The sequence below is a fragment of the Alosa sapidissima genome, chromosome 4, assembly GCF_018492685.1.
Source record: "Alosa sapidissima isolate fAloSap1 chromosome 4, fAloSap1.pri, whole genome shotgun sequence".
Taxonomy (NCBI): domain Eukaryota; kingdom Metazoa; phylum Chordata; class Actinopteri; order Clupeiformes; family Clupeidae; genus Alosa; species Alosa sapidissima.
Genome location: NC_055960.1, coordinates 8,769,191 through 8,789,037, shown reverse-complemented (window position 1 = coordinate 8,789,037; position 19,847 = coordinate 8,769,191). Strand labels below are relative to the sequence as shown.

The window sequence follows — 19,847 nt, the reverse complement described above, 5'->3', positions numbered from 1 at the left end:
TCTCTGTGAGATGTAAAATTAATAAAATTTCATATTGAAATGGTCCATTTTTGTTTCAGATATTTGTTTCCATTCTGGGAAGTAAAATACCAATACAAAACAAATGGAAAACACATCCATGAAGTGGAGAGACACTTATTATGTATCCAATTTTCATTAAAAATGTTTGATTATAAAAGATTGGTTATAAAACATATGCTATATAATTGTTTTAGTCACATTGTTGATCTCTAACAGCAATATACTGTATTTATATGAAGGGCTTAAAGGCGCTCTAAGCGATGTTACACGGTTTCTAAATTAAAAAAAACTTTTGTCATATACAGCAAACATCACCTCACCATCTGCTAGCTGTCTGCCCTGAATACACTAAAAAATATGGTCCCAGGCTCCAAAAATGGCAACAAGACAACTTGGTCCATCCTGGACCATAAAAACATAACAAACTGTTTCAGCCAATTGCAGGGGGAGTGAGTAGCAAGCTAGCTCTCTGTTTTGTTTGAACGTCAACAGAAGTGGCGTTACCCAACATTGCTTAGAGCGCCTTTAAGAAGAACAGGAAATCATAATTATTCCTTCCAATCAATTCCCGTATTGATTGTGCACCTCCCATCCCAGAAGAGGTTGTAGACCACAATAGCTCATCTTTATTAGGTATTGTGAGGCAGTGCATGGGGTCTCGTTTACTTCTCATATAAGGAAGTAAAACCCCCTGTCAATCAATATGGTTGCCTGGAGACCCTTTCTGTATGAAGTCACCATAGCTATTGGTGATTCCAAGTCCCATCGGAGGACACAGAGCCAACAATTACAGAAGCAACGCTGGAGAGATGTTTATCAAGTGGTTGCACATTTTGAGGTAGCCATGCCCCCTTATCATGGCAGTAGAGTCTAGTTCAAAATGCACCATTGAACATGCCCCACTGATTTTGAAGTACCTGAACATTGCATTCCAATATTTGATGCATTTGAAAGGGTAATTTGACAGATCATCGCACCCCAAGATTTCATTCAACATGTTGCAATGGTTACGAATGAATAAACAATTCATGAAAGAAAAAAAGCAAACCCCTCACTGACATAATTGTGACTTGCTATTTTCAAAAGTTTGGAGTAGGTGAAAAGTATAAAAGTAGGCTACAGTCGAGGCGTGAAATGAAGTTTCAGTGAAGGCTACACCATGGAGAAATGAACGCATCCCAGGCAGCCCACAGAGGAATAATCTTGTCAGGTTTGCTGACAGGTGAGTGCCGGAACATGGGTACTAATCCCCCGAGAACTGCTCCAGCTCACAGGTGTACCCAGGGATTTAGCAGTAAATACCGGGCCGTCTGGAATGGGTGCAGTTGTAGGCGGCAAGAAAGTCTATTTAATGTTGTCAATGCATGTCTTTCTGCCTCACGCTCAAATGGTGTGCCTCTGATACTAACATGGCATGTGGATATGGAGGAGGGAGAATACCCCCCACCCTCTCTCTCAAACACACACACACACACTCAGTTTCCCTTCAGCCATAAGACCTGAATGGGGTTGGTTGGTTTGTTACTCTGTTTACTTGCTAATGTAGACTACACATTATGCTCTTATGGATGATGTCTAGTAACTGCAGGCACTACAACAAGAGCACAACAGAGCAAGCGTGTGTGTGTGTGTGTGCCCATAAGCATCTGTCATAGTCCCCTGATATAGCCTGACGTAGTCATACTCAATTATAGTCAGAATATGAGTCTGATACTGCTCCATTGGGACATAACTATGGGGCGTGTTTCAACCGATACATGGGGGGGGGGGGGGGGGGGGGTGTCTCTGCACTCAATTGGATAGACCTAACCAATCAGAGCAACGAAACAGATTACCGTTAGGTGTAGGAAGAAAACACACAAACCATCCTTCGTCTCTACAAATGCCTTAACATTGTTTTCTGGTCTTTTGTAAAAGTTAGTGCCGTCAATAACTCCTAGCCTACAACACTCAGCGTAATCTAGTAGGGTAGGCTATTAGGAAAAAAACTGATAGCCTATATCCCCTCCGTTTTTAAAAATAATTCTGTTGAACACTGATATGCTACAAACATGTTAAACAAGTTTTCCCACATCTCAACTTTGGCCAAAGTTTTTAGAAATAATCGTGATAAAACGTGATTAAATAATATGCATTTTCCATATGGGGTCTTGAAGGGACACCAGGTAACATTTTCGTGTTATGGTTAAATGACTCATTACAGGGCGAATGAAGACTCTCTCGTCCGCCCCTACTGCCTGTAGGAAGAATATCCCGCTCGCAAGTTCAGTGTATCGTACCCGCCGACCGAAGCAATTTCAGTTTATCCTGCATCCACAGCACAGAGGCAGGCTAACGAATAACGAATAGCGATTGTTGCAATCGTGTGTATAATGGCAGAGCCGGCGAAGAACTTCTAGCCACAGCGTTTTTGTTTCAAACATAAGCCTAATCTAAGCGTGCTCAAATGACATGACAGACCAGGCGCTGTTGCTCACCTGTCCATCATCGAAAAGCCTGATTTGATTGGTCCGCCCAATCTAGGGCGAGCATACTTGCTCCACAATGGAGCAATGCCAGACCGAACTTCCCGACCTCAAATGTTGTGGACGGGGCAAAGTTCGGAATGGCACCCAGGCTACCCCTGATATACACCGTATGAAATGTCTAATCTGTAACAGAGAGCTCTGAGGTCTAAATAATGTAATGCCACAGCAGCTGAAGTGAAGGTTCAGTCTAATACAGTTGTTTAAGATCCAGTAGAATGGGAGGTTTTTTGTTTTTCATTCAACTCATAAGTTTGGAGAAAACTAACTAGAGCTGCCTTACACAAGACTGCAGTCCAACATGACTCTTTGGAAATTAATACTTTCAAACAGCTTTGACAAACATCCAGTTTAATTTCAAATTTGAACCTGTTAATTACAATATGCATAAACATTATTGCTTGAGTAATGGATCATGGTTAAGTTGTTTTAAAAGTCAGGCTGATTGAATATCGTTTGCTTGTGCACTTGTAATGACCAACTGCAATTTGCAAAGTGATTATAACACATTTGAGTCCTCATTCAAATGGTTGCTAATTGTAACCTACTGAACAATGGGAGTGGACAGTCTGCAATGTAAAAGGGTTTCTGTTCTAATATCATTCTGTCTGTCAACGTGTAATAACCCAGCGTGCATCTGTCTGCTACCATATTCTTTGCTGTGATGTGACCCAATGACTATATAAATAACAAAAAGAATGCACACCCTCCAAGGTGCTGGCAAGGGAAAATAAACTATGAAAAACTTGGTCACCACACACTCTATCTCTTTTTACTTGTATTTATCCGAACGTTTCGGCCTGTCAGCCTTTGTCAAGGTTCCTGGCCCAATGACTATACACATTAATGTATTTGCATGTATATGTATATATAATAGTGTGAACCGTAAATGATACTATAGACGTGGATGCCCTGGGATATCAATTTAGAACACGTATTGTTAAGAGAGAAATTGAAAGAAATAGAAAAAAGTACCAGTGCTACCTCAATAGCCTTCAGTAACATCAGTTTGCATTGGTCTTTAGACAAGCACCATGTTTAATTCATGAGAGACCATAAAGGTTTTGAATTGAAAAGCAAACAAAAAAAATATTTTTTTAGGAAAGACATTTGATAGACAGTGTCAATCATTAAACTTCCCATTTGTTTTTACAGCCAGACAAACAACAAACAAACACTAGCACTGGATGACAAGCAGAGGGAAGAAATGGCAGACTGATAAACCAGACAGGAACCTAGCCACATCAACTCCCAGGCTAAATTATTTATAATCTGTGAAGATGCACCTTGGGTTACTTGGCCTGGCAGTTCACATGAAGAGCCAGAGCTCTTTGTTACCAAAGCTGATGCCCTCGACCTGGGACTGCCGGTAGAGACCTAATCTTGAAAGTAAAGTAAACATGATTATGTACCCAAAAGGAAGAGGCATTGCTTTCCAGGGCCTGCCGATGGAGTGGAGTGTTGTTGTCAGCTCTCAAAGGGCTTTTTCATTTCTTAACATTTCATGGTAGCTAAGATGGTTAGGAATAGAGGGAAATACTTCTGCTCTGAGCTGCTAAGGTGTATGCTCTGCTCTCCCATGGATGCCTCCTCAAATTGTACAATACAGTCACAATTTTCACTTCTTTCTCCATTAGAATTCCATAAGAATCTCATAGAGTTCTTTAGAATCTTTCATGCCACAGGTTGAAATTGGGGTCAAAATGGCTGGACATAAACTGACTCCTTCAATAATGTGGCTTTTTTACAGGTGAGCAGTACTTCAGTTTAAAAGGACTGGTTTGGCGTACACAGCATAGGGTCTATTTATGGGTGAAAGAGTTTCGTTTGGGAACAATATAGCATTAATTGGTGTTAATGTGCCAATCCTTGAGCAACTTTCACTTCATATGACTTTTCCTTTTCCCTGAGATATGCATGTATCTATTCAATCAAATGTAAATAAATAAGAAAGTATTATATCATATGTGACCTAATCTGGCAAAATGAGTCACAGTGACTACAGGTATGATTTGTCCATTTGAATAATAATTTATGTAACTTTACATTCTTGTCTTGACTATGAAATTTAGGGAAGAAAAATTTATATGTTCTATGTTTTTTGAAGTAATCGGCCTATATTTCAAAATTAGAATGTGCGGCTTTGACTCATTTTGTCAGATCAGGTCACGATATTATATGATATATATCATGCATTTGATTTGATTTGTGTACACCTGTTTTAAGATCTCTTGTTTACAAATAACATTATAGGACGTGAATTGAGGGTGCAGTTGTAATGACGAACATTACTCAACAACAATTCATTATATTAAATACCATTACAGCTATGAAGTGGCAGTGCCGATGCTTAGATAGTCTCAGAGCAATTAATTTAAGTGATACTGAGGCAAGTTGATAAAAAAACACTCTTTTTGCAGATAAGTATACATATAATTTAATAATTACGCTATATTGGTATGAGAAAAGATGATTTCATAATTATGTTTTTGACTTTTCCTTTATTTCCCTTGCATGTGCACTTGTCTGAAGCAGACTTACTCCAATATGTCATGATTGATTTGGAAACACAAGGTGAGGTGTAGCGAAAACATATTATACAGTGAATAGAGTATGACATTAATCACAACCCCTCACATATTCGTGCGTTATGCATAATAATGGTATACAGGTGTCAGGAACAGAATATAACCATAAAAATATTATTTACTAACAATTGCTTAATGTCATTTGTAATCAGTTGAATATAATACACCAATGAAAGGCATTGGTTTAATAACACCCCATTCCTGAAGTTATGGAAGAAGAAGAAGAAATGGATTCAGCCTTAGGAGGGTATCTCTCTTGAGAGATGGTATGAGAAACACGCGTAAAAAACACCATAGGACCAACGGACTGTAATTATAGTATTTATGTGAGAGGGCATAGTAAATGTCATCAGTATAGTTATGACAGGAAATATGATTGTTTTTTTAATGAATTAGTGGGAGCATATATAAGGATTACAAAATAATGACCCCCAAGATTAATATCCAGGTGACTGTAGATCATTCTTTTTAGTAGGGGCTTTATAACAGCTGTTTTTAGGGATTTAAACGATGTGTCGGACAGCATTGATTTTAAGCACATCTGCTAGCAAGTGATGGAGAACGACTGAAAAATTGTTAGGCAATGTATGAAAGTTGTACCTGGAGGAGTTTAGAGTAAACCTTTCTAGATATTTAATATTTACTACAGTAAATATTTTTCACTGTCAATCAACCTGAACTTGGACATTAGAATGGTTTCCCCATTGAAACTGGGCCGTGTTGTTAGTGAATTAGTGGATACATTTTGCCAGATTTGATCAACTTTGCTTCAGAAAAAACTTTACTGCCACAAACTTACTCGTTTGTTAACTTCTCAACAGTTGCAAAATGTCCACAAGTGTTATTTATAGTTCTACTAATAATAAAGTCTGTCAAAGACATTGACTATTTCAGTATTGTATCATATGGAAATGAGTTGATTGTGGATTCAAAGCTTGTTTCACACCAGTTTCTTTCCATCCTCCTGTACTCTTTTTTTTAAATGTTCAACAGTTGAATTTTGCACAGTAGTTTTTAGTTTGACAGTGACTTTTGAGTTTTACTGAAGCAATACTGTAGTCAAAAGTGGAAAAGCTGTAGGTGATGGATGAACATGTGCTAATACATGTACCATTCTTGATTATGTATTATAAATGAAATGTATATGCATTTTACATAGAAAGAAAAAAAGCCTGTCCAGATTGCAGATAGCCATGCCATGTCCCTTCCACATGTCATGACTCGACCTGAAGTAATATCTCCCCCTCAAAAGACAGCAGCTTATCCGCTCTGACATTTGGTCCTGAGTTGTAAAGAAGTGATGTCCACTACTTCAGCTTAAACTTGTCTCTGCTTCTCAAACGTGATGACCTCTGATACCACACAGGAGAAAAGCTTTGCTAAAATATCAACTATCCACCTGAATGAGCATTTTTTTTGTCAACCTTTTTTGCCTCTGCAGATTCCCTGTCATTCTGGGTTGCGTCCAAAAATATGGTCAGAGATGGTCATCTCTAGATTAAGTATCGGATTCAGGAACACAAAGGCAGACATTATGTCAGTGACATGTAACACTAGCAAGGTGGACTCTAGCCATCCTGAGGACAGCGGTCCATGTACATTTGAGGCTGAGCATGCATGGAGACTTTCTCATTAGGCTTAAAGAATTGAACCTGTGGACCACTGAGTCTGTAGCCTGGCACTGGCCACTGGAAGACTCCCTATCTGCAAAAGCTCAGATTTTGCTGCCAGAGCTGTCTGAGTGTGGGGTTAGACGAATCCCCATTCTCGTGGGAAAACGTTGTTGTGTCTGTCCACTGGATGCGCTTAGAGAGTTTCATTATCAGCCTGCTCATCTAACGAGCATCCTGGTATTTTTTTATTTATTTTTAAAAACTGTCTTTTTTTCTGCACTTCTTGTGCACTCATGCTTCTCTGTTTGCCTCAACAACTTCTGGCCACTTATGGCTGGTGGTGACAGTAGGATTTCAGTGTTTTGCCGCCTTGGTGGCCACAGCAGCTTCAAATTAATCCTGTTGCTTGGGTTGTAATCTACCTTGCTGGTGTGTCAGTGTAGATGATAGTGTCTGCTAAATAAAATGCAAATGTAGCTCTACCTAGCCCGGTGCTGTCAGCCTGCCCCCTGCCAACTTCATTTGTTATGCCGTGTGCAGAATGTTGTTGAATTTCACTAATTGAGATGGACACTCTTTTACAGCAGCCATAAGCTACTGGAGAGTTTCCTGACCACAGCGAATGTTTCATGAAAAGTGTGGAAATGACAAAGCCAGGTGACAGACCCTGGTGGTTGCTGAATCCATATCTGCCCACTTGTTCTATCTAGAATGAAGAGGAAGCTGCTGAATAAAGTGTAGTCTTGAAGTAAGAGCTCTTCCACTTCATATTCACGCTTGAGATTAATCGCATTGAACTTCAGATTGTTGTCGTGTTTTGGATTTTGCATCATTTTGATCTGCCGAGACCCATTTCAGCTCAGGAGAGAAGCACTTGAAATGCTCAACTTCAAAAAGAGCTGTATTTTTGGAGGCAGCTGGGGAAAAGAGACACATGGGAGTCCCGGGTTGCTTGTGTGGGAATCCTCCAGCCTTTTAGACGCTGAGGAAGCACACTTCAGGTGTTTGCAGAAGTGTGAGTGCAGATAAGAGATATGCACCAATATGACAGGGAGTGAGCTCACCTTTATTGGATCAGGCTCAGAGAACAGCTTGCATCCCCAAATCTACAGTAAGGTATGGAAATGTTGCAAGTTCCCTGCAAGCTTTCCTGTTCTTCAAATGGGTTATTGTGGCATGTGATATTTTTTTTACTGTACTTCATTCACAATTATTCTGACACTTCTAAAATAAACCCATGTTAGTTCCACACACTGAGCCTCTTTGATTTTAAGCTTGCTCCACTGTCTGGATTGCCACTAATCCTCCTTTTTAATGGAAATCGTATAAGAACCTGCATGGTTTCAAAATTAATCTGAACCTCAGACAGCTTATAATGAGCACTGAAAGTGTGACACTGGCGTAACAAGGCCCTAACTCACAGAAAGGGATCAGGCACAGCAGGTGTGGAACAGCTTGTGTATCGAGCTTGAACCCGCCGACCTTGATTTACTGAGAACCAAAATGGCAATGAAACTGATTGCAAACCAATAAAAAGCACAAACATCAGCAGAGGGAAATAATTAAAGCCAGAATAAGACATAAACATCAGAAAAAGACACAAAAGAGGCAATACTTTACTTGGAAAATCCGGCCACAGAGAATAAACAGATCGCCTGTTAAGATTCAAGTTCAGTATGTAAAATAGTGTCCACAGATAGTTTCTTCTGTAGAGAGTCTGTGGGCAGATGATTCTTACCACAAAAGCAATGACAATGGCTATGAGGTTTTAGCATGTTTTATGGCTGTTATGTTATTTGTATACAATTTAAAAGGAATTGGTCATATTTTGCTAATCTGAGCTTTCACATCTAAAATACTCTTTTATTTTGTATTATTTACTTTAATTCTAGGTTGATGCTGATATTTCTCTACTACTACTTATAAAGATAATAATCATCATCATCATATATCATCATCATCATCATCATCATTATTATCATCATTGTCATTATCATCAAAAGGCTAGAAAGTCAACGTAATAAGAAGACTATGCCATTGGTCAAGGACAGCACTGTGTGTGTAGAAACAGTGACCTGAGGCCATGAGACAAATGAGACCATTTGGCTAATAATGATACTGTCTGCAGCACGGTGAATGAACACATCTCCCCACTCTGGAGAAGAGAATGACTTGGGGAATCCTTGCACTCTCACACACACACACACACACACACACACAGAGTGGCTTTTAAAAGAGTTGAAATGTGACAGATTCTCAAAAAAGTACTCTATATGTCATGGAAAGAACAAGCCTGGGGATTTTTTTCTTCTCTTTTTAGTGTTTTATTTCATGCGTTTTTATATCAGTTACAGTCGGTGAGAATCCATGTGACACATTTATGTTTCCAGCCTCCTGCAGGGGTGCGGGTTGCGCAAGATGTCATAAAGTGACAGAGAGCAAACCTGAGCTGAGCTCTAAAGTGGGGATAAAGTGCAGTGATGGACAGAAGATTGGTTGAGAATTAAAAAAAAGGGGACTGGGAGCCCGCTGGTGAAAGACAGGGACAGCTGACAGGCCAGACAGGCGGCCGAGCGGCTAGGACGAACGGGTGGGTGGGTGTAGTGGGCACGGCGATGAGCTAGCCCCCCCCCCCCCACACTCTACGCCCCTGCTGTGACCATTACTCAGAGAGAGGAGAGATGGATGAATATGGAGCGCTTCTCTGAGACGTAAGTCACCCGGGCAGCTCATCACACTACTGAGTGATGCCCGCTCCATGGCCACGTCTCACACACTGTTCTAAAAGAAATCGCATTGGGAGTGTGTGAGTGGTGACTAGGTCAGCTGGTCAGAGTGACCTTATTTCACTATAGTTTTTCTACAGACATACTGTAAACTAAATGTACCGCATAGCGGTACAAAATATGACCGCCACACAGTCCTGTACATTCATGCTGCGAAAAATAAATCATATTAATGAATTTGTCTCCATCTTCTACTCCATCCCCCACTCTTGAAACTTTTGTGTCTGCTTGTTTGGAATGTCTGTTTGTGGCCGCACACAAAGTAGCCTACTGGCGCTGCAAAGGTGAAAAGATTTGTAGCACTTGCCAAAAAATTTGTAGCATTGTTATAAAACCTTTAAAATCTCTAAACAATCACAAGTAGGGCAGTTCATCACAGTCCATCCATTGCAACTGGACTGATGAAAGGTACACCTGTAGGCTACATTTTATTTGGTAAAGCAGCAGCATAATGTGTTTATTTATTTATTATTAAACAAAACAATCCCTGTCAGTTCCATGCAGTTTTCAACAGCTATCAAGAAGAGAGGTCATGTCATGGATTTTTGTGAATGTTTTTTCTTCTACATATGCATAAGTTTAGTCATCTAGTTCATATGATATTCAGCTTTATTGTCTATGCACAAATACCAGTAGTCTAAAACAAAATGCAGTTTTACCCAGTGGTGCAAATAACTGACATGTCCAAAAGGGCATTCATGCTTTGCTAGACTGTTCATACACATCTTAATGGGCCAAGTTGAAGAGCTACTTTCCGTTATTGTTTGTGCAAATAATAGGCTGATTCATGTTCCCTTGCATTTTGCAACTATGAGGTCCATGGTTAATCTGGCTTTCGCCAGACCAAGCTCAATCTTTTAAGAAGTCGAAAAAGAAATCGCTGGCAGATCAGGAGTTCACCCAGCCTAGTCCATGGTAGGCGCCCAATAGAAATATTGTTTAATTTTGCGATTGAGATATCCACGCACTGGCGCCCCCCCCGCCCCCTGCGACGTGTTCGCCCCCCGGTTTCAGAGCTATTCTAAATGCAAAAATGCATAGAGGGAGTTATGACAAAACCGTGACTGTTAACAAACTATAGGCCCAATGCGAGGCCTATTACACAACATAAATTGTCACTAGGTTACAGTGCCGGCCCGAGCCTTTTGGGGGCCCTAAGCAGAATTTGATTTGGGGGCCCCCTCCCACAACGCAGAGTCACCTGTGCTTGGCGATAATTGACAACTTCACACTATAATGTCATATTATAAATTAATACAGTGAGGTTATGTATTAATACAGTGACTGATTATGAACTACTGTCCCCCTGGACACAGATGCATAAGGACTCGGTAAGCTCATTCAGTAATCCATCCTTGCTGACATGCCAAAAATGTTTTGGGGCTACGCTCTACACTTCTGGCCCCATGTGCTTGGTAAACCAATGTATTAGTTGTTATTTACACCAACCCTGTCACCTTTTAATCTTAGAGGGTACTAAAGTCACAGATTTATTTGAAACATTCATATTCAAAGTGAAGCACTAAGGGTGGTTTACTGAAGTTGAATTGATAAATAACAAAATACAACAGCATTTGTATTTGTTGTAAACAAGTACATCCGTTTAATGACTTGTTTTTCAACAGATTTGCAGAACAAATCCGCAAATGTACATTAAATGATCAATCTTCAACTACAAAATAAAACCAAAATAGACAAACATTAATAATAATGACAAAAATAAAATGTCCCAAAGAATAGATACTTATTCCTACTTCGTTCCTGGCTTTCAGGTATCTGCAGCGGACGAACCTGCAATGATTAAATAAATACATAAATAAATAAAACAAAAACTATGTTAAAGGAACCATATGTAAGAAAAATATTTCAATTAATCATAAAATGGCCCTGATATGTCACTAGACATTAAGAAATCATGTTCATTTCAAATACTTATATCACTGACAACAGTAGTCCAGCCAGGATATTGTCATTTAAAAAGTGAAGTTGCAGCCCTCAACTGTTGTTGATGTTGTGTTTTGTCATGTCATGTTGTGTTTTGGCCTGATGCGCCACCCTCAAACTATCTACTAAACACAAAGTCAGTAGTGTGCAACCTCGAGTCAGGGGGGAGGGGGAGGGGATACACCGCTCTTCAGTATTTTGAAAGTGATTGCAGTACCAGTTTTGGTCACAATCTTACATATGGTTCCTTTAAATGTGTCATGTCATATTAACAGGCTATGTAACCATTTGCCATCAAGAAAACCTCACCTTCTGTGTCATCAGCCATGGAGGCAGACACTTGATGAGGTAGAGTTAAGTAGTGGTAGAGATGTGCTCCAAAGTACTTCAACAGTGTCTCTGAAAAAAAAAAAAATATTGCATAAGTGCATATTTGATCGAGCAGAATGAGTTTATTTTCCTATCATTACTTACACTCATCAACAAGCAATTCCACATGTAACAATTCATATTCTATTGGCAAATGAGGCATCATCAAAAGTAACGCTTAACATGGTGATCTACTGCAGCCTAAATATTAGGGTAGCACCGCTACATCACTTGCCACTATCTTAATCAAATGTAAGTTTATTTCCATCACAGAAGTCTCCCCACCCAACATGGTATATTTTCTCAAACACTACCATCTCTCTCCAAAGATCTTAGAGCAGAGCGCACGTACTGTTCCATCTTTGCCTATGAAGTTGGAACGTTACCGATGCCCAGAGTCGCGCTAGTCAGTGGGTTGGGACTGGGAGCCTGGGCATTGCCTGCTGTTGCAATTAGACTTACCACTATGTCACATATTATAGAACAGTTATAAACCAATACTGGAAATGCAGCCATGATGATTATGATGAATATTTTTGGCTTTCCTTTAATCCTACTGAATTTGTCATTATGTATCGGCCGTTCTAATTGCCGATACTGATAGTATGTGCGTGCCTGTGTGTGTGTGCATGTGTGTGTGTGTGTGTATGTGTGCACCGCCATCTACAGGCCAATGAGTGTACAGTCACTAAATGTACACATAACCTAAATTTTTTTAGACCCCCCCCATGGATGAAATTCTACGAAACTTGGCATACCCCCAGAGAATGACAGGTCAATCATACACATACAATTTGGTGCAGTTCTGAACATCTTAACTGAAGATAGGGGCGATTAAAGCAGAATGATATTGCATTTTAATTTTTTACCGGGGGGGGGGGGGGGTGCAAATCACAAATGAGTGATTATGGGCCAGGTTGATGTGGGCCCTTGAGACCAACATACCATAAAAAATTCATCCTTCATCCTCAGTGCCACGGTTCAGGTAGTTATTTAGGAAAAACTGCATTTTTTGGGGTTTCAGGGGGCCCAGCGCGGTGGGGGAGTGGCCCCCGGGGACCAAACGAAATTTTTCCGTAAAAGTCTAGTGGGGCTACATACCCACCAAATTTCATGTGCCCTGGTGTTTCGCTGTCCCGGGTATCGTTAACCAAAAATTCAGGAAGTAGATGACGAAAACATAAATAAATAAATAAATAAATAAATAAATAAAATAAAAAACTTCATTTTTAAATCATAATAAAATGTAAATGTCAAACAGGCAGCATAAAGGTTGCAGGTTGCATAAATACACATACATGCAATTGTTGACTTCAATTAGCATGGTCATAGCAATTCAAAAGTGTTTTGTCCACAGTGAAAAAAAACAATTATGTGATGCGATAGAGTAGTTACTAGTATCCTATCTGAAAAAAGGATCTTGCAACAATACTACATGAAAAGACAGTTGTTTTGTCCAGATGTGTTTTTATGGTTTATAAGAGTAACGTTCAAGCACAGACACACCTGTGTAAAATTGTGATCGTCTTAGTTTAATGACCGTATATAATTTGGCAGTGTTTGTCACTGTGTGTGTCATTTTTCAGGAATAAACAAGAAGACAAGCTGTTCATGGTTAAAATGGATTATGCTGTCATTATGTTATACTGACTCCCTGCACTCTTTGATCAGCTTGTCTACTTTCCTTTGACATTTAGAGGTCTCCCAGTGGGTACTAATACAGTAGGGGTTGCTTCATGGTGGAGGCACAAGTCACAAATGCAAACAGCTCTTGTCAACACATGTCTGTAGTGTCACCATTGGAAATAAATACTACAGTCTCTAAGGGCTGGGACATAAAATGTCACTTTGAAGATGAATTGATTGGTCTGAATTTTCATTACAAAACTTACACAGAAAGCAAAGGAATTTTGAAGACATTAAGTTTGTTTTGCTTAAAATATCCTTGAATACAGTGAAATACCAAGTTAATTAGCTTAAAATATCTTTATTACCTCCTGGAATGGCAATAAAATCATTCTATTATTCAATAAGTACATTGTTTGCTTTAAGAATAAAGATATTTTGAAAGAGACTTTGATCAGGCAAACTTTCCCTGTCAATAGCCAGCAGCTACACTCACTTCACACTGCTCATATGAATAAAGCAAAAGATATGACTACTGTTTTCACACATCTACATATACAAACACCCGCCACTTTATTTAGTAGACTTGTTCAACTGTGCATTACGTAATACAAATATCTGATCAGCCAATCAAATGACAGCAACTCAATGCATTTAGATATGTAGACACAGTCATGGCAATCTGCTGGAGTTCAAACTGTGCATCAGAATGAGGGGATGAGAGGTGGAGGTGATGAGAGGTGGAGGTGATGAGAATGAGGGGATGGGAGGTGGAGGTGATGAGAGGTGGAGGGGATGAGAGGTGGAGGTGATGAGAATGAGGGGATGGGAGGTGGAGGTGATGAGAATGAGGTGATGAGAGGTGGAGGTGATGAGAGGTGGAGGGAATGAGAGGTGGAGGTGATGGGAGGTGGAGGTGATGAGAATGAGGGGATGAGAGGTGGAGGTGATGGGAGGTGGAAGTGATGAGAATGAAGGGATGAGAATGGGAGGATGAGAGGTGGAGGTGATGAGAATGGGGGGATGAGAGGTGGAGGTGATGGGAGATGGAGGTGATGAGAATGAGGTGATGAGAGGTGGAGGTGATGAGAATGAGGGGATGAGAATGAGGTGATGAGAGGTGGAGGGGATGAGAGGTGGAGGTGATGGGAGGTGGAGGTGATGGGAGGTGGAGGTGATGAGAATGAGGGGATGAGAGGTGGGGGTGATGGGAGGTGGAGGTGATGAGAATGAGGGGATGAGAATGAGAAGATGAGAGGTGGAGGTGATGAGAGGTGGAGGTGATGGGAGGTGGAGGTGATGAGAATGAGGGGATGAGAGGTGGAGGTGATGAGAGGTGGAGGTGATGAGAGGTGGATGTGATGAGAGGTGGAGGGGATGAGAATGAGGTGATGAGAATGAGGGGATGAGAGGTGGAGGTGATGGGAGATGGAGGTGATGAGAATGAGGTGATGAGAGGTGGAGGTGATGAGAATGAGGGGATGAGAATGAGGTGATGAGAGGTGGAGGGGATGAGAGGTGGAGGTGATGGGAGGTGGAAGGTATGAGAATGAGGGGATGAGAGATGGATGTGATGAGAGGTGGATGTGATGAGAGGTGGAGGGGATGAGAGGTGGAAGGGATGAGAGGTGGAGGTGATGAGAATGAGGGGATGAGAATGAGGGGATGAGAGGTGGAGGTGATGAGAATGAGGGGATGAGAGGTGGAGGTGATGAGAGGTGGAGGTGATGAGAGGTGGAGGTGATGAGAGGTGGAGGTGATGAGAGGTGGAGGGGATGCGAATGGGGGGATGAGAGGTGGAGGTGATGGGAGGTGGAGGTGATGAGAGGTGGAGGGGATGAGAGGTGGAGGGGATGAGAATGGGGGGATGAGAGGTGGAGGTGATGGGAGGTGGAGGTGATGAGAGGTGGAGGGGATGAGAGGTGGAGGGGATGAGAGGTGGAGGGGATGAGAGGTGGAGGGGATGAGAGGTGGAGGTGATGAGAATGGGGGGATGAGAGGTGGAGGTGATGGGAGGTGGAGGGGATGAGAGGTGGAGGTGATGAGAATGAGGGGATGAGAGGTGGAGGGGATGAGAGGTAGAGGTGATGAGAGGTGGAGGGGATGAGAGGTGGAGGTGATGGGAGGTGGAGGTGATGAGAGGTGATTGAAGTGACTTTAAAGATGGCCCAGTTGTTGGTGCCAGATGGCATGGTCTGAGTTTTTCAGAAAATCTACTGGGATCTTTGGGGACATCCATCTCTAGGGTTTACAAAGAAGGGTCTGGAAAAGAAAATGTGAGCGGCAGTTCTCTGAGCGAAAAGGCCTTGTTGATGCCATAGAGGCAAGAGAAGACTGGCCAGGCTAGTGTGAGCAGACAGAAAGGCCACAGCACCTCAAATAATCATGTCCATGTCCATGTCGTGAGGGACCAAAATCTCTGAGGAATGTGTCCAGCACCTTGCTGAATCTATGCCACAAGGAATTAAAGGTTGTATCAGCGATAGCGGGGATACATTACTTCTGTTCAAACAAAACAGAGAGCTACCTCGCTACTCCCTCCCCCTCCCTCCCGTGCAATTAAAACTCTCCTAAATGCGCATCTCGTCGGTTATTGGTTGAAACACTTTATTTTGCCTTTGAGTGGGTTGCCAATCCTTGTTGATAGCAATTGTTTTTGTGTACAGATCTCGGAGCCTAGGCTGCCTACAGAGACGCGATTTTTTGACGGCCTGCTTATGGGGCAGACAGCTTGCGGATTGTCAGGAAAGATTAGATGAATGTGAACATTTATGTTTGGGCCTTTTTTGGGCCTAAAATCGCTGATACAACCTTTAAGGCAGTTCTGAAGGCAAAAGGGGGGTCCAACCAGACACTAGCAAGGTGTACCTACAGTAACTGACCAGTGAGTGCATCTGCACTTCTAATAAATCTGAGGTCTTGTTAATAAGGTCTTGACTAACTATCTTGTGTGGTCATCAGTATATTAACTAGTGATAGTGATTGTTTCAATGTAATCACTCATAGAATAGTTGTGGCAAGACATTCAAGCTGCATCCCTTTGAATTACAACTCTGAGAGTTAGCATAGCATCTAAGTTAAAATTACATTTTTTTTCTAAAGCAGGAGGGTACTTTTGGGGTGTTTTAGGCACCCAGAGATGAAGTGTCAAGCAAAATGTCAGTTGTAACAATGTGACAACTTACGTTCCTCGGATACCTTTAGACATGTTTCTCTCGGTGCATTTACTTAAGAGTTCAACTTGAATTAAAGGCATACTGTATCAGTTATGTCAGCTTAGGGAAGGAAATACATGCATAGTTCACACTGCAAGGAAAAGCCCTGGTGGAATGGTATGACATAACAGCTTTTCTGGCTCTATTTTTCAGTGTAAGGTAAAGTGACTCTATGAACCCTTAAAGGGGACATATTATGCAAATTTCACTTTTTGCATCCTTTTGTACCTCCATTTGGGTCTCTACAGCTCCTAATAACACTCCAAGCGCGAAAAAAAGCCATCCAGCCGTTTTCTGTGAGTCAGTTGAACGATTTTGGTGTCAGGAATCATAGGCTTCTATGAGCCATTTGAATGGCTCCCTTATACTGACGTCAACATAAGGAAATTTGCATAGAACAACCCTGGTGCCACCCCTCACCTCTCAACCCCCACATACGTAGCCCCACCCACTCGATTAGTTGAAGATCCGCCATTAGTTTGCTGGTTTAACAAGCACGGACACCGAGCGCAATGGCTACAAGCAAGAGCAAGTCACACATGAAGTGTTGTGTTGTTGCCTGCACAGAACAACACAAATCCTTGCACTTTCTCCCAGCCAAAGAGAACAGAAGAACCGAGTGGCTCCATTTCATTTTCGATGGCCATGTTCCAGCAACAGTCGGCAAAAATCTTTTGTGTGCGAACTAGAGATGCGCGGTTCGCGGTTACAGCCGCGGACTCCGCGGTTAAACCGCCGATCGGGCGGATGACGTGAAGAAATATAATATTTTAATTAAATTGGGGTGGCGGTTGAACCACTCAAATGAAAAATATATTGTTAAATTGTGTTACCTACATCTGAAAAAAAACGAGCACACTTTGAAATAGTCAAATTTTCATCAGGCAGTTTGGCCTAGTTGCTTCTATGCATGCTGCTTTGTTTATCTATCAGAGACGGTGTTGCGGAATTGGTGTATTCCGATGTTTCACTGAGCAACCCCTGAGCACACACACACACACACACACACTAAAGGTAACAAAGTTTAAACTAGAAAATGTAATTTCGAGGAAATTACCAGTGCATGAAAATATAAACATACTGTATATCAACATAAAATACAAAACAAACTTTTATTTGATAACAGTTGGCAGAAGTCATAGTTGATAACAACTGACAGTTGAAATGGCTGAACAGTTAAATAGTTGAGTAGTTTAAATAGTTAAATTATTTAATAGTGAATTATTGTAGTGAAGACATTTATTTTGAAACAGTTGTGGGCAGAGGAAATAGTAGTCTTAAGAGAGCCAGATTGTATGCTTAAAGCCTGAGACAGAGTATGTAGTTTAAAAGTTGAATGTAGATAGTGTAATGGATGTTGATAGACAGAAAGTTGAATGGATGTTGATAGGCAGATTGTTTAATGAATGTTGATGGATAGTTTAATGGGTGGATGAGTGAATTGTTTGAAGAGAATGAATGGATAGAAAGTTGGATGGAATGTGCCTTATATCCTTGTAGAATGGAGAGACGCAATAGGACGCAATAGGATATTTGTTTTCAAGTAGCAGGGAATTCAAGCCAAACCGTTGCAACTCTGCCATCAATCATTATGTTAAGCCCACCAAACGACTCTATACACGATTTCAATGCCTGATTAAGTTTCGATTTCTGGAGCTCACAAGCCAACAGAGAGTTGCTAGACTAGCCCTGGCAGCTGCCGCTAGAGGCGCGTCTAGATTTCTAGGCTAGTACACTGAGGGATTAGCCATCAAACTTCGTTTGACAGAGGGATCTGTACCTACTGTCCGTGGCAAGTCACAAGATGAGAGACATGTAAGTACTTTCAAATAATGACTTTTGTGTTTCTATCGCAGTTACGCATGAACTAACGTTAGGTTGTTCGTGTTTTGCCATTTAGCACAAGCTAACGCAAACATTACGGCTAACGTTAGCCCTGCATCTGCTTGGAGTGAGCATTTTCTCCATTCCAAATTGCAAATGCAGCACACAGCCGATCGAGTCATATTTGACAATCCCAGTCAATAATATCTGAAAGTAATGATTGTTAAAATGTTGTCTAGATGCTAGACCTCCATTAAATATTGTTATGTTATCCACAATTGAGGCGACCAACAGCTAAAAGCCCTAAGCTAATGTTAGCTTGTAGCCTCACTTTATAACGTTGTCCAGTGTTTGCACATTTTCCCTATCATTTAAGCTGCAAGGGTTTGTCACGATTTGTAGTCGTTTTGGCCTTACTGATGAGGAGTTAGATATGGTCATGTTATCTACAATGAAGGTGGCCAGTAAGCTCTTAGTCTAGGCTAATGTTTGCTGTTGTAAATAAAGAGAGATATAGTACTGACAGTGCAAGAAGTTGTAGCCTCAGTTTTTAGCTCAAATTAAACGTGCATATTATGTGCATGCCATTATTTTCATGTTTGGTTTTCTCTTTACTGCGCAAGACTCTACCTGGCTGCTCTGCATTACAATGAGGATGCTGCACGAGACCAGGCCTCCTTATCCTCTGGGGACCCTCTCTAAAGGATGCATTTCCCAAAGTACAGGAAGAAAGAGTGCAGGGTGAAACCCATCAAAACCGACACAACATTCCGTAAATTACATTTTTTTTATCAACAATAAAAGATCTGTTCATTTTGCATGCTATTGCACTATGGTGTCTTTACAATGAACAAAACAATAAATAAATGTACAATGAAATACTTTACAAATTATGTACATAGTTACGAAGTGTGAAATATTGCACAGGGTATGTGGAAGACTTGATGGGCTTCATCATGGGCGAGGTCTTTGTGGACCAAGTAGCATACAGGGAGGAAGTCCTGAAAATAAGCATTCCTCCGGACCTGTCCTCAGTTTGAGCACCCAGAGAAGGAGGAGGTGATCGCCAACTATGTGTCTCGCTTCAATTCAGGGGAGGCAGTTTGAAGCCCACGTATTGTCCTTGGCTGTCAGGAAACTCCAGACGAACATTGCAGTAGTTAGCAGGTTATATAATCTGTCAGTTCTGTCAAAAGTGCAAAGTGCACAAAGTGCAATTGTCATATTGCATATGTCATGTTTTATTTCTGTTTTGTGTAATAAATATATTGTAATGTCCAGGACTTGAAAACGAAAAACGTTCCGAACGGTTCAGGTAGGCCTATGTTTAACGTTT

The 19,847-nt window shown here is 41.1% G+C and overlaps 1 long non-coding RNA gene across 1 annotated transcript; it reads left to right on the top strand.

The window, feature by feature from the left end:
* The first annotated feature begins 18,366 nt into the window (after window positions 1-18,366).
* On the top strand, window positions 18,367-19,485 carry LOC121707268. Its single transcript, XR_006031282.1, has 3 exons — window positions 18,367-18,502; window positions 19,135-19,283; window positions 19,439-19,485. It is a non-coding gene; the product is annotated as an uncharacterized LOC121707268 (long non-coding RNA).
* The last annotated feature ends 362 nt before the right edge of the window (window positions 19,486-19,847 follow it).